The sequence below is a fragment of the Bombina bombina genome, chromosome 3 (genome assembly GCF_027579735.1).
Source record: "Bombina bombina isolate aBomBom1 chromosome 3, aBomBom1.pri, whole genome shotgun sequence".
NCBI classification, from domain to species: domain Eukaryota; kingdom Metazoa; phylum Chordata; class Amphibia; order Anura; family Bombinatoridae; genus Bombina; species Bombina bombina.
Window position 1 is genome coordinate 1,149,076,758 of NC_069501.1, and position 12,598 is coordinate 1,149,089,355.

Here is a 12,598-nt window from a genome sequence, read left to right on the forward strand (position 1 = left end):
GTTGTCTCTTGATGTATATGCAGGCAATTTTTTGCAGCAGTAAAAAATATGTTGTGCTTTTGAAAATGGATGTGCGCTGATACCTCTTTGTTTGTGTAATTACTGGGTCATATTGGCAGCACTCCCAGATGTTGATTTAAACTTTTTGTAAGGTGTGCTAAAAAACCAAATTTTGTATTTGTATTTAAAATTACCAGGGAGACTGACCATCTCCCATTGGTTTAAGCACCCCACCCAAGTTCAGGTGTGCTCATTACAGTGTTAAAGAGTTGTGAATAAAAAGCCAGGGAGTCTCATTCTATTATGAAGAGTAAAAGCAGGAATGTTTCAGCCCTCTGTGGCAAAAGGATTTAGAGTAGGACCAGTCGAATTGGGGCACCTTGTAAGCGGTGACTGGCTAAGCAAAATATGGCCATATTGTGTGACTAAGTTCCCAATATTATTTAAAAAAAGATAGTTGTCTCTTGATGTATATGCAGGCAATTTTTTGCAGCAGTAAAAAATATGTTGTGCTTTTGAAAATGGATGTGCGCTGATACCTCTTTGTTTGTGTAATTACTGGGTCATATTGGCAGCACTCCCAGATGTTGATTTAAACTTTTTGTAAGGTGTGCTAAAAAACCAAATTTTGTATTTGTATTTAAAATTACCAGGAGGACTGACCATCTCCCATTGGTTTAAGCACCCCACCCAAGTTCAGGTGTGCTCATTACAGTGTTAAAGAGTTGTGAATAAAAAGCCAGGGAGTCTCATTCTATTATGAAGAGTAAAAGCAGGAATGTTTCAGCCCTCTGTGGCAAAAGGATTTAGAGTAGGACCAGTCGAATTGGGGCACCTTGTAAGCGGTGACTGGCTAAGCAAAATATGGCCATATTGTGTGACTAAGTTCCCAATATTATTTAAAAAAAGATAGTTGTCTCTTGATGTATATGCAGGCAATTTTTTGCAGCAGTAAAAAATATGTTGTGCTTTTGAAAATGGATGTGCGCTGATACCTCTTTGTTTGTGTAATTACTGGGTCATATTGGCAGCACTCCCAGATGTTGATTTAAACTTTTTGTAAGGTGTGCTAAAAAACCAAATTTTGTATTTGTATTTAAAATTACCAGGGAGACTGACCATCTCCCATTGGTTTAAGCACCCCACCCAAGTTCAGGTGTGCTCATTACAGTGTTAAAGAGTTGTGAATAAAAAGCCAGGGAGTCTCATTCTATTATGAAGAGTAAAAGCAGGAATGTTTCAGCCCTCTGTGGCAAAAGGATTTAGAGTAGGACCAGTCGAATTGGGGCACCTTGTAAGCGGTGACTGGCTAAGCAAAATATGGCCATATTGTGTGACTAAGTTCCCAATATTATTTAAAAAAAGATAGTTGTCTCTTGATGTATATGCAGGCAATTTTTTTGCAGCAGTAAAAAATATGTTGTGCTTTTGAAAATGGATGTGCGCTGATACCTCTTTGTTTGTGTAATTACTGGGTCATATTGGCAGCACTCCCAGATGTTGATTTAAACTTTTTGTAAGGTGTGCTAAAAAACCAAATTTTGTATTTGTATTTAAAATTACCAGGGAGACTGACCATCTCCCATTGGTTTAAGCACCCCACCCAAGTTCAGGTGTGCTCATTACAGTGTTAAAGAGTTGTGAATAAAAAGCCAGGGAGTCTCATTCTATTATGAAGAGTAAAAGCAGGAATGTTTCAGCCCTCTGTGGCAAAAGGATTTAGAGTAGGACCAGTCGAATTGGGGCACCTTGTAAGCGGTGACTGGCTAAGCAAAATATGGCCATATTGTGTGACTAAGTTCCCAATATTATTTAAAAAAAGATAGTTGTCTCTTGATGTATATGCAGGCAATTTTTTGCAGCAGTAAAAAATATGTTGTGCTTTTGAAAATGGATGTGCGCTGATACCTCTTTGTTTGTGTAATTACTGGGTCATATTGGCAGCACTCCCAGATGTTGATTTAAACTTTTTGTAAGGTGTGCTAAAAAACCAAATTTTGTATTTGTATATATATATATATATACATATATTTATGTGTTTATTTCTGTATTCATACATATATACACAAATATATACACACATACAGTATATATATATATTATTATTATTCTTTATTTATAAAGCGCCGACAGATTTCGCAGCGCTGCCCATGGGTACAAGGATAACAGTACAGTGGAGAAACAATACGATAAGACACAACATTTTACAGACAAATGCAGGAGGAATTGAGGGCCCTATTCCCGTGGGAACTTACAATCTAAATGGGTAGGAGGATTGGAAACAGGAGGTGGGGACTGCAGAGGTGAGAATGATATTAGTGAGGAGATAGAAGGCAACTGTTAGTTAAGTGAAGTTAGTTTGTTGATAAGTTGGGTGATAAGCTTCCCTGAACAGAAAGTTCTTTAGGGAACGTTTAAAGAAGGAGAGGTTAGGGGCAAGTCTGACATCTCGAGGAAGTGCGTTCCAGAGGGTTGGCGTCGCACAAGAGATGTCCTGTAGTCTAGAATGAGAGGAGGTGATGGTAGAGGATGCAAGAAGCAGGTCGTTGTTGGATCTTAGGGGACGGGCAGGAGTATATTTGTTGATGAGTGAGGACAGGTAGGGTGGGGCAGCATTGGTGCGGGCTTTGTAGGTCAGGGTGAGAATTTTGAATTTAACTCTGTTGTGAATGGGGAGCCAGTGAAGGGACTCACAGAGAGGTGCAGCAGAAACAGAGCGTCGAGAGAGGTGGATTAGCCTGGCAGATGCATTTAGGATGGATTGGAGGGGAGAGAGGCGGGAGAGAGGGAGGCCAGTTAGTAAGTTGTTACAGTAGCCAAGTCGGGAAATTACCAGGGAGTGGATGAGCTGTTTGGTAGTTTAAGCACTCAGAAACGGAAGAATTTTGGAGATATTGCGTAGGTGGTTGCGGCAGGATGAAGAGAGCAGTTGGATGTGGGGAATGAAGGAGAGATTTGAGTCAAGCGTGGCTCCGAGGCAGCGGACTTGGGGTGATGGGGAGATAGTGGTGCCGCCAATAGTGATAGAAAAATTAGAGACTGGAGTGGAGCTAGGGGGGGGAATTAGAAGTAGTTCGGTCTTGGACATATTTATTTTTAGGTAGTGAGAGGCCATCCAGGAGGAAATGCCAGATAAGCAGTCGCTGATGTGAGAGTTGACAGAAGGAGAGAGTGCAGGGGTGGAAAGGTAGATATATACAGATATATACCTGTATATAGTCATAAAGATATATACTGTAGGTACACCTGTTCAACTGCTTGGTAACACAAATTGCTAATCAGCCAATCACATGGCAGCAACTCAATGCATTTAGGCATATAGATGTGGTGAAGATGACTTGCTGAAGTTCAAACCGAGCATCAGAATGGGAAAGTAAGGGGATCTAAGTGACTTTTAATGTGGCATGGTTGTTGGTGCAAGACGGCTGGTCTTTAAAAAACTGCTGATCTACTGGGATTTTAACGCACAACCATCTCTAGGATTTACAGAGAATGGTCCAAAATAGAGAAAATATCCAATTAGTGGCAGTTGTGTGGATGAAAATGTCTTGATGATGTCAGAAGTCAGAGGAGAATGGGCAGACTGGTTTGATATGATAGCAAGGCAACAGTAACTCAAATAACCACTCGTTACAATCAAGGTATGCAGGTTACCATCTCTGAATGCACAACACTTTGAACCTTAAAGCAGATGGGCTACACCAGCAGAAGACCACACTGGTGCCACTCATGTCAGCTAAGAACAGGAAACTGAAGCTACAATTCGCACAGGCTCACCAAAATTGGACATAAGGAAAATTGGAAAAATGTTGCCTAGTCTGAGTCTCAATTTCAGCAGCAACATTCAGATGGTAGAATCAGAATTTGGCATAAACAACATGAAAGCACTGACCCATTTTGCCTTGTATCAATGGTTCAGGCTGGTGGTGGTGATGTAATGGTAAGGGTGATATTTTCTTGGTACACTTCGGGCCCCTTTGTACCAATTGAGCATTGTTTAAATGCCACGGCCTACCTGAGTATTGTTGCTGACCATGTCCATTCCTTTATGACTACAGTGTACCATCTTCTGATGGCTACTTCCAGCAGGATAATGCACCATGTCACAAAGCTCAAATAATCTCAAACTGTTTTCTTGAACATGACAATTAGTTCACTGTACTCCAAAGGCCTCCACAGTCACCAGATCTCAATCCAATAGAGCACCTTTGGGATGTAGTGGAACGGGAGAATCGCATCCTGGATCTACAGCCGACAAATCTGCAGCAACTGTTTGATGCTATCATGTCAATATGGACCAAAATCTCTGAGGAGTGTTTCCAACACCTTGTTGAATCTATGCCATGAAGAATTAAGGCAGTTCTGAAAGCAAAAGGGGGTCCAACCCGGTACTAGCAAGGTATACCTAATAAAGTGGCCGGTAAGTGTGTGTGTATGTATATATATATATATATATATATATATATATATATATACAGTGCTTGCAATTTTCCACTAGTTATGAATGAGTAAGAAAGTGCATCCATTGAGTAAGAAATTACCTTTTTTTTTACTTTAACATTCATGGACTAGTGACTTTTTCTAACTGGGTTTGTAACCTTTATCCCCTAGTAAAGAATAGTGATAGTTTTACATCCCTGTATATATGTGTGTATATGCGTGTGTGTGTATATATATACTATTTATCTCCTAAGCTACTAGCCAGGCCAAAATGTTACTCACCACTGATTCCACCAACACCTGCCCACACCACAACCACTACCCCACCCCCTCTTTGCATATGTTTAGCCTCTCCATGTCGCCTGCTCATCTTCTCAGCACCTCCACACCAACGCTACTGTGCTCCACCTTCAAGGCGACGCTCCACCTTCAAGTGATACTCCATCTTTACAGCAGCATTTTACTGCTGCACCTACATGCCCAGCCTTTAATAGTGAGTTACATTTATTTATTCTTCACATAATAAAACATGTAAAATTACAGAAAAAAATTAACAAAGCTATCCAAAATAAAAAATGTAAACCTAAACTAATACCCCTATAAAAATCCACCCAAAATAAAAACACCCCCTAATCTAATACTAAACTACCAATAGCCCTTAAAAGGGCTTTTGTAGGGCATTGCCCTAAGTTAAACAGCTCTTTTACCTAAACAAATTACCAATTAGCCCCTAACAGTAAAAAGAAAAACACCCACCAAACCCCCCAAAATAAAAAAACTAACACTAAAAAAACCTAAACTACCATTGGCCCTAAAGGGGCATTTGTATGGGCATTGCCCTTAAAATGGCATTTAGCTCTTTTACTGCCCTTAAAAGGGCAATCAGCTCTTTTCCAGCACATTAAATCCCTAATCTTAAAAAGAAAAAGAAAAAAAAATCTTAACACTAAGCCCCAAATAGGTACTCACCGTTCCTGAAGTCTTCCAGGTGGCTCCATCTTCTATCTTCATCCGGAGCGAAGACGGCACAAAGTGGTGGTGCGGAGCTGTTGATCCTCAGCGGCGGTACTCACCGGCGCAGCAGAGGTGCGGAGCTGTCTTCCCCGACGTGTGGATCCTCAGCAGCGGTCCTCAACGGTGGCGGTGGCGGTACTCAGCGGCATGGAGGCTCCTCTTTATCTATTGTACACTAAAGATTGAATGCAATGTACCGCTATCAATGTGGGGTACCTTGCATTCCTATTGGCTGAAATTTTGAAATCAGCCAATAGGGTTAGAACGAATGAAATCCTATTGGCTGTTCAAATCAGCCAATAAGATTTCAGTAGCTCTCATCCTATTGGCTGATTTCAAAATTTCAGCCAATAGGAATGCAAAGTACCCCAATAAATATTGGGTACCTTGCATTTAATCTTCAGTGTGCTACAGACGATCGCATGAAGAGGAGCCTCCACGCCGCCGAGGATCGCCACTGAGGATCCAGGCATCGGGAAGATAGCTCCACACCTCCGCTCCTCACCAGCTTCGCTCCGCACCACCTTCGCTCCGGATGAAGATAGAAGATGATGGAGCCGCTTGGAAGAAGACCTTCTCCGCCGGACTTCAGGAAAGGTGAGTACCTATTTGGGGCTTAGTGTTAGGTTTTATTTTTATTTTTTTTTTTTTTTTTTTTGAGATTAGGGATTTGGGTGCTGTAAAAGAGCTGAATGCCCTTTTAAAGGGACAGTCAAGTAAAAAAATAAATAAATCATGATTTAAATAGGGAATGTAATTTTAAACAACTTTCCAATTTACTTTTATCACCAATTTTGATTTGTTCTCTTGCTATTCTTAGTTGAAAGCTAAACCTAGGAAGTTCATATGCTAATGTCTTAAACCTTGAAGACTGCCTCTAATCTGAATGCATTTTGACCACTAGAGGGCATTAGTTCATGTGTTTCATATAGATAACATTGAGCTCATGCACATGAAGTGACCTAGGAGTGAACACTGATTGGCTAAAATGTAAGTCTGTCAAAACAACTGAAACAAGACGCAGTTTGCAGAGGCTTAGATACAAGGTAATCACAGAGGTAAACATTGTGCTTCTATAACAGTGTTGGTTATGCAAAACTGTGGAATTGGTAATAAAGGGATTATCTTTCTTTTTAAACAACAAAAATTCTGATGTTGACTGTCCCTTTAAGGGCAGTAAAAGAGCTGAATGCCCTTTTAAGGGCAATGCCCTTACAAATGCCCCTTAGGGGGCAATGGGAAGTTTAGGTTTTAATAGTGTTAGTTTTTTTTTATTTTGGGCGATTTGGTGGGTGGGGTTTTTTTTACTGTTAGGGGGGACTAAGTAGTTTAGTTTAGGGGGTGTTTTTATTTTGGGGGGGCTTTTTTATTTTCATAAGGATTAGGTATAATTTTTTTTATTTCTGATAATTTTTTATTTTTTTTTTCTGTATTGTTTGACTTTTTTATTTTTTGTAATTTAATGTTAGTTAAATTTAATTTTAATTGTAATTTAGTTGTAATTGGGGTTAAATTAGGGATGTTAGGTTAGCAGGCTTAGTAATTAAATTAGTTATTTGTGTTTTGGGGGTTTGCGGTTTAAGGGTTAATATATTAATTAGGGTTATTGCAATGTGGGGTTTTGGCGGTTTAGTGGTTAATAAGTTAATTAGGTTTATTGCAATGTGGGGTGTTTGCGGTTTAAGAGTTAATAGGTTAATAAGGTTTATTGCGATGTGGGGGCTTAGCGGTTAATAGGTTAATTAGGTTTATTGTGATATGGATGGTTAACGGTTAAGGGGTTAATATTTTAATTATGTTATTTGTGGATTAGGAGTTAATTACTTTATTATTTTGCGATGTCGAAGTTTGCGGTTTAGGTGTTTGTTAATACTTCGTGCGGTTGGTATTTTTTTTTTTGTTATACTTCGTGGGGGCGGTTACGTGTTTTTTATTTATTTAGTGCGGGCAGTTGTGTGTTTATTTATTTTGTGCAGTTGCATGTTTTTTTTTTTTTTTTTTTTTTAAGGTTTCAGGTTTGCCTACGATTCTTTCACCACCCTGCCATGGACTCTCACCAACATGAAAGAAAATAATTTATCAACTAAGCATAAATTATGTTTTCTTTCATACAGATGGTGAGAATCCATGATCCATTACTCCTGGACATTAATACCCAAGCTGTGGAGTCCATGAGTAATAACATAAAGAGAGGGATTTAAGAACATCTTTTTCACTGAGAAATAAAATCCACAATCAGAATAAAAAAATATTTTCTTCTTTTTTTTAATGCACACAAAAAAAATCAAACTGGCAAAAAAATCTAACTGAGATAACTGCCTGAAGAACCTTCCTACCAAAGGTTGCTTCAGGAGAAGCAAAAACATCACAATTGTAGAATTGCAAATCTGGTCAACTGAAGCCTCTCTTGAAGGCCCAAGAAGTAGCAACTGACCTAGTATGGCCAGTAATCTGCTGCAGTGGAGGCTGACCTGCCTCTAGATAAGACTTGTAAATCAAGAGTTTCAACCAAGAGGCCAAAGAAATAGCAGAAACTTTCTGACCATTCCTAGGACCCGAAAAGTGAATGAACAAAGTAGAAGTTTGCCTAAAGACTTTCGTAGCATAAATTATATTTCAATACCCTAACAACGTCCAAAGTATGCAAAGATCTCTCTGAAGCATTCTTGGGATTAGGACACAAAAGAAGGAACAACAATCTCTCTGCTAAAGTTATCTGAAGAAACAACCTTAGGTTAAAAAGTCAAAACAAGTCTGTAAAACTGTCTTATCCTGATGAAAAATCAGATAAGGAGGATAACAAGAAAGAGCAGATAACTCAGAAACTCTTCTAGCAGAATATGTAGCCAAAAGAAATAACTCTTTCCAAGAAAGCAGTTTAATATCCACCTTATGCATAGGTTCAAAATGAGGAGCCTGCAAAACCCTTAACATCAAGTTAAGATTCCATGGAGGAGAAATTGGCTTGATTACAGCTTCAATACAGACCAAAGCCTCAACAAAACCATAAATATCAGGAAGATTACCAATCTTAGTAGTGAAATAAAACTGAAAGAGCAGAAATCTGCCCCTTCAGAGACCGGGCAGATAAACCCTTATCCAGATCATCCTGTAAGAACTGCAGGAATTCTGAAAGAATCCCAATAAAAAAAAAAAACATCTACACACCAAGAAATAATGGCCTTCCAGACCTAATTATAGAGTCTCATAGTTACAAGCTTACGAGCCTGAATTTAGGTTTCAATCACAGAATCAGAGAAACCCCTATGTCTAAGGGCTAAACATTCAATTCCCATGCCATCAAGTACAGAGATTTGAGATCCTGATGGAAAAACAGACCTTGATACAAAAGGTCTGACTGCAGAAGCAGAGGCCAAGAAGGACAGCTGGAAAACCTACTGTACATTTGCAAAACTTTTAGTGCACATAGCACATTTAAATGGCAAAGAAGCTGCTGTACTACCCTCCAAACAGCATACACAAACCTATTTTGATTCTTGAGCACTCCAAAACCTCCTACTCAGTTTCAACATAAAACCAGGAGTACACAGCTCACTTAACATTTTTAAAGTTTGCTAAATCCAAATGACAGCTTTAATTTGTAATGGAGGCAGCAGTAACAAGCAGACCCAGAGCGGCAACCCCTTGGGTTATGGACTGCTGTCCTTTCTTCCCCTGCAATGCCCTTTTTTATAATGCACACATCCATACCCCCTGCTGCTGCCCACTTTAAGGCTTCAGGTAAGGAATAACCCATACATCCAGAGTTTGATGTGGATGTGGATCTGACAGAGGAGATACACGGTCAAAGGTCTAATCTGAAGCTTGATGTCAGTAAGGGGTTGAAGGTCTAGTTGTCAGATCTTAGGGCTGCAGGTCAAGGACTCTAACCCGATGTCTGAGTTGAGCAGGTCCACCCTTTGCATTTGCAAGGGCCTTGTGCAACACAAATTTTGTGGGCCTCCCCAGGCCTGCCCAGCCCCCTTTTGTGGGCCACAGGCCCAGGCTGCAACCAAATAAAGGCCCAGGAATTTAAAGGCAGAGCAGCTCCCTAAATTTGTTGTGTAACCATATACCAAATATGACAAGAATAATGAACTAATGTACTTTGATATGTTTGTAGCCTGCTTATCAGACACACACAGATATATACAGTGTATATATATACATATGTGTGTGTGTGTGTGCGTGTAATTTGTCATCTGGGTCACATTAAATGCATTTTGCGATCTTGATCACAATATTTTAATGCATGCAATAAGGGTGTCAGAATATGCAAGTGTGTCATTTGGGTCATACAGTTTCTGCATTTATGTGATATGGGTCGCATTAAATACACGCATGGCACGTTCATCACAGCACCTGTATGTATGTAATATGGATCACATTATCTGCATGCATGGGGTGATTGTCACAGTATCTTTATGTATATTATAATGGTCAAATTGTATCAATGCAAAGTATCAGCACTTATAAGATACTAGCCATAATATATGCAGTTATGAGATATTGGTTAGGAGATTATGCACACATACAATTCGGGTCACAGTATTTGAGTGCATGGGATATGGGTCATAATATCTGCGGTTATGGGATACTGGCCACAGGTTATGTACACATGTCATTTGGGTCACCATATATGCATGTATCAGATAAAGTTCAGAGTATCTGCAGTTTTGGGATATGGGTCACAGGTTTTGGGCTCGTCATTTATTTCTCCTTAGCTGCATACTTGGGATATAGGTAACAATATCTGCAGTTATGGGATATTGATCATGGGTTATGTACATGTCATTTAGGTCACCATAACTGCATGCATGGGATATGGGTCACAACAGGATCGGCTGTATCTGATATTGGGAGGTATGGATATAGGTCACAGTAAATGCACATGTGATATGGATTAAAGTAAATGCATTTATTTAGGTTTGGGTCACAGCAATTGCCTGAACGTCATTTAGGTTACATTGAATGAACATGGGTCACAATGACAACATATACTGGGTTTAGATCACCGTAAGTGAATGCATGGGGCTGGCAGTGACAGGGTGACTCGCCTTTTGCCAGATCCCCACATAGCCCATGCTCACTGCCCCATCACCTTAGTAGCTTCCCCTTCAATCAGCACCCAGTCCCAACTGTACACAGCTCTGCTCTGCACCTGCTTGCACGATCCGCAGACATGTATGTGGTGTCATATGCCAGGCTGCATGTTCCTCCTTCTCATGGGTGCTTGTGCTCTCCATTCATCCACTATAACACTTGTCCCCTTTTAAAAACTCTGGGGGGACATGTCTCCCGGCTCCTATTCCCATGGGTGAGTGGCTTTAAATGCCCCTGAATGGCCAGAGCTCAATCCGTGCCACCCCAAAGCGCAGGATTAGTTCCCCAATTGCCCTGCCCAAAGAGCGAGCCTGAATTTGAGTTTGTAATACCCAGGTTCAGATCTGAGCACTGATGTGGGAATGGCTATGGGTCAGATTTGCATATTGGGCTAACCCCAGGGTCTGGCATTACACAGTATTCATTTAGCAAAGAGCTCATAAAAAGTTCCTTACCACTGAGTTAAAAACATTTTCTTTAAAACAAACATTTAACTCTGGATAATGTCAATTGATTATTTGACATTACAGAGTGAAATTTAAAGCATAACTCAAGCTAAATGGACATTACAGTTCATTTACTGTATATATCTATATGCTTTAAGCAATCAGTTCTTAGTATGCAGCCAATTGAAGTCCCAGTCCTGCAGCATATTTAAAGTACAATCTGATAGTACAGTATGTGATGTTTTTAATGGAAGTGTAGTGTGTGTCAAAAATATTTACTGGAAAACCATTTTGTTTTAAAGTAGACTGTCTCTGTCTCTCTCTGTAAAATGTAAATTTGCAGGTAAAATTCCTGGAACATAATATTATAAAGTCGATAAAAAAATATAAATTTTGTGATATTTGATTGGTCATAACATATTTTTATGAAGGTCTTCTTAAAAAGCCAACAAAAACACCATAATGGCCCATGTGAAGTGTATTAACACTCTTTACATGCATTTATTCGTAAGGAAAAAACCTTGCAGGAAATATGTACATTATTTTTTTAACTATCTCAATTCTTTTGGCATTTCTTTGGAAACAGTAACAAAAAAACCAGCCAAATTTCTGTTTTCAAATGGCAATTCTAACTGATAGGGATCTAAATGATCTATATATTTCTCCTTTAGCTCAGTAAAGTCATTTACAAAATGCAATACCTTCATTGTTAAAGAAAAGTGTTACGGTAGCCTAATGTGACCAATACTCATAGGTAGGTATTTTTAAAGGGATACTTAACCCACATTTTTTCTTTAATGATTCAGATAGAGCATTCAATTTTAAACAACTTTCTAATTTACTCTTATTATCAATTTTTCTTCATTCTCTTGCTATCTTACACCTAGATTTGGAGTTTGGCCTTAGCTGTGAAAACCAGCGTTAGAGGCTCCTAACGCTGGTTTTAGGCTACCGCCGGTATTTGGAGTCACTCAAAATAGGGTCTAACGCTCACTTTTCAGCCGCGACTTTTAGATACCGCAGATCCCCTTACGTAAATTGCGTATCCTATCTTTTCAATGGGATCTTTCTAACTCCGGTATTTAGAGTCGTTTCTGAAGTGAGCGTTAGACATCTAACGACAAAACTCCAGCCGCAGGAAAAAAGTCAGTAGTTAAGAGCTTTCTGGGCTAACGCCGGTTCATAAAGCTCTTAACTACTGTACTCTAAAGTACACTAACACCCATAAACTACCTATGTACCCCTAAACCGAGGTCCCCCCACATCGCCGACACTCAAATACATTTTTTAACCCCTAATCTGCCGACCGCCACCTACGTTATCCTTATGTACCCCTAATCTGCTGCCCCTAACACCGCCGACCCCTGTATTATATTTATTAACCCCTAACCTGCCCCCCACAACGTCGCCTCCACCTACCTACACTTATTAACCCCTAATCTGCCGACCGCAAAGCGCCGCCACCTACGTTATCCTTATGTACCCCTAATCTGCTGCCCCTAACACCGCCGACCCCTATATTATATTTATTAACCCCTAATCTGCCCCCCTCAACGTCGCCTCCACCTGCCTACACTTATTAACCCCTAATCTGC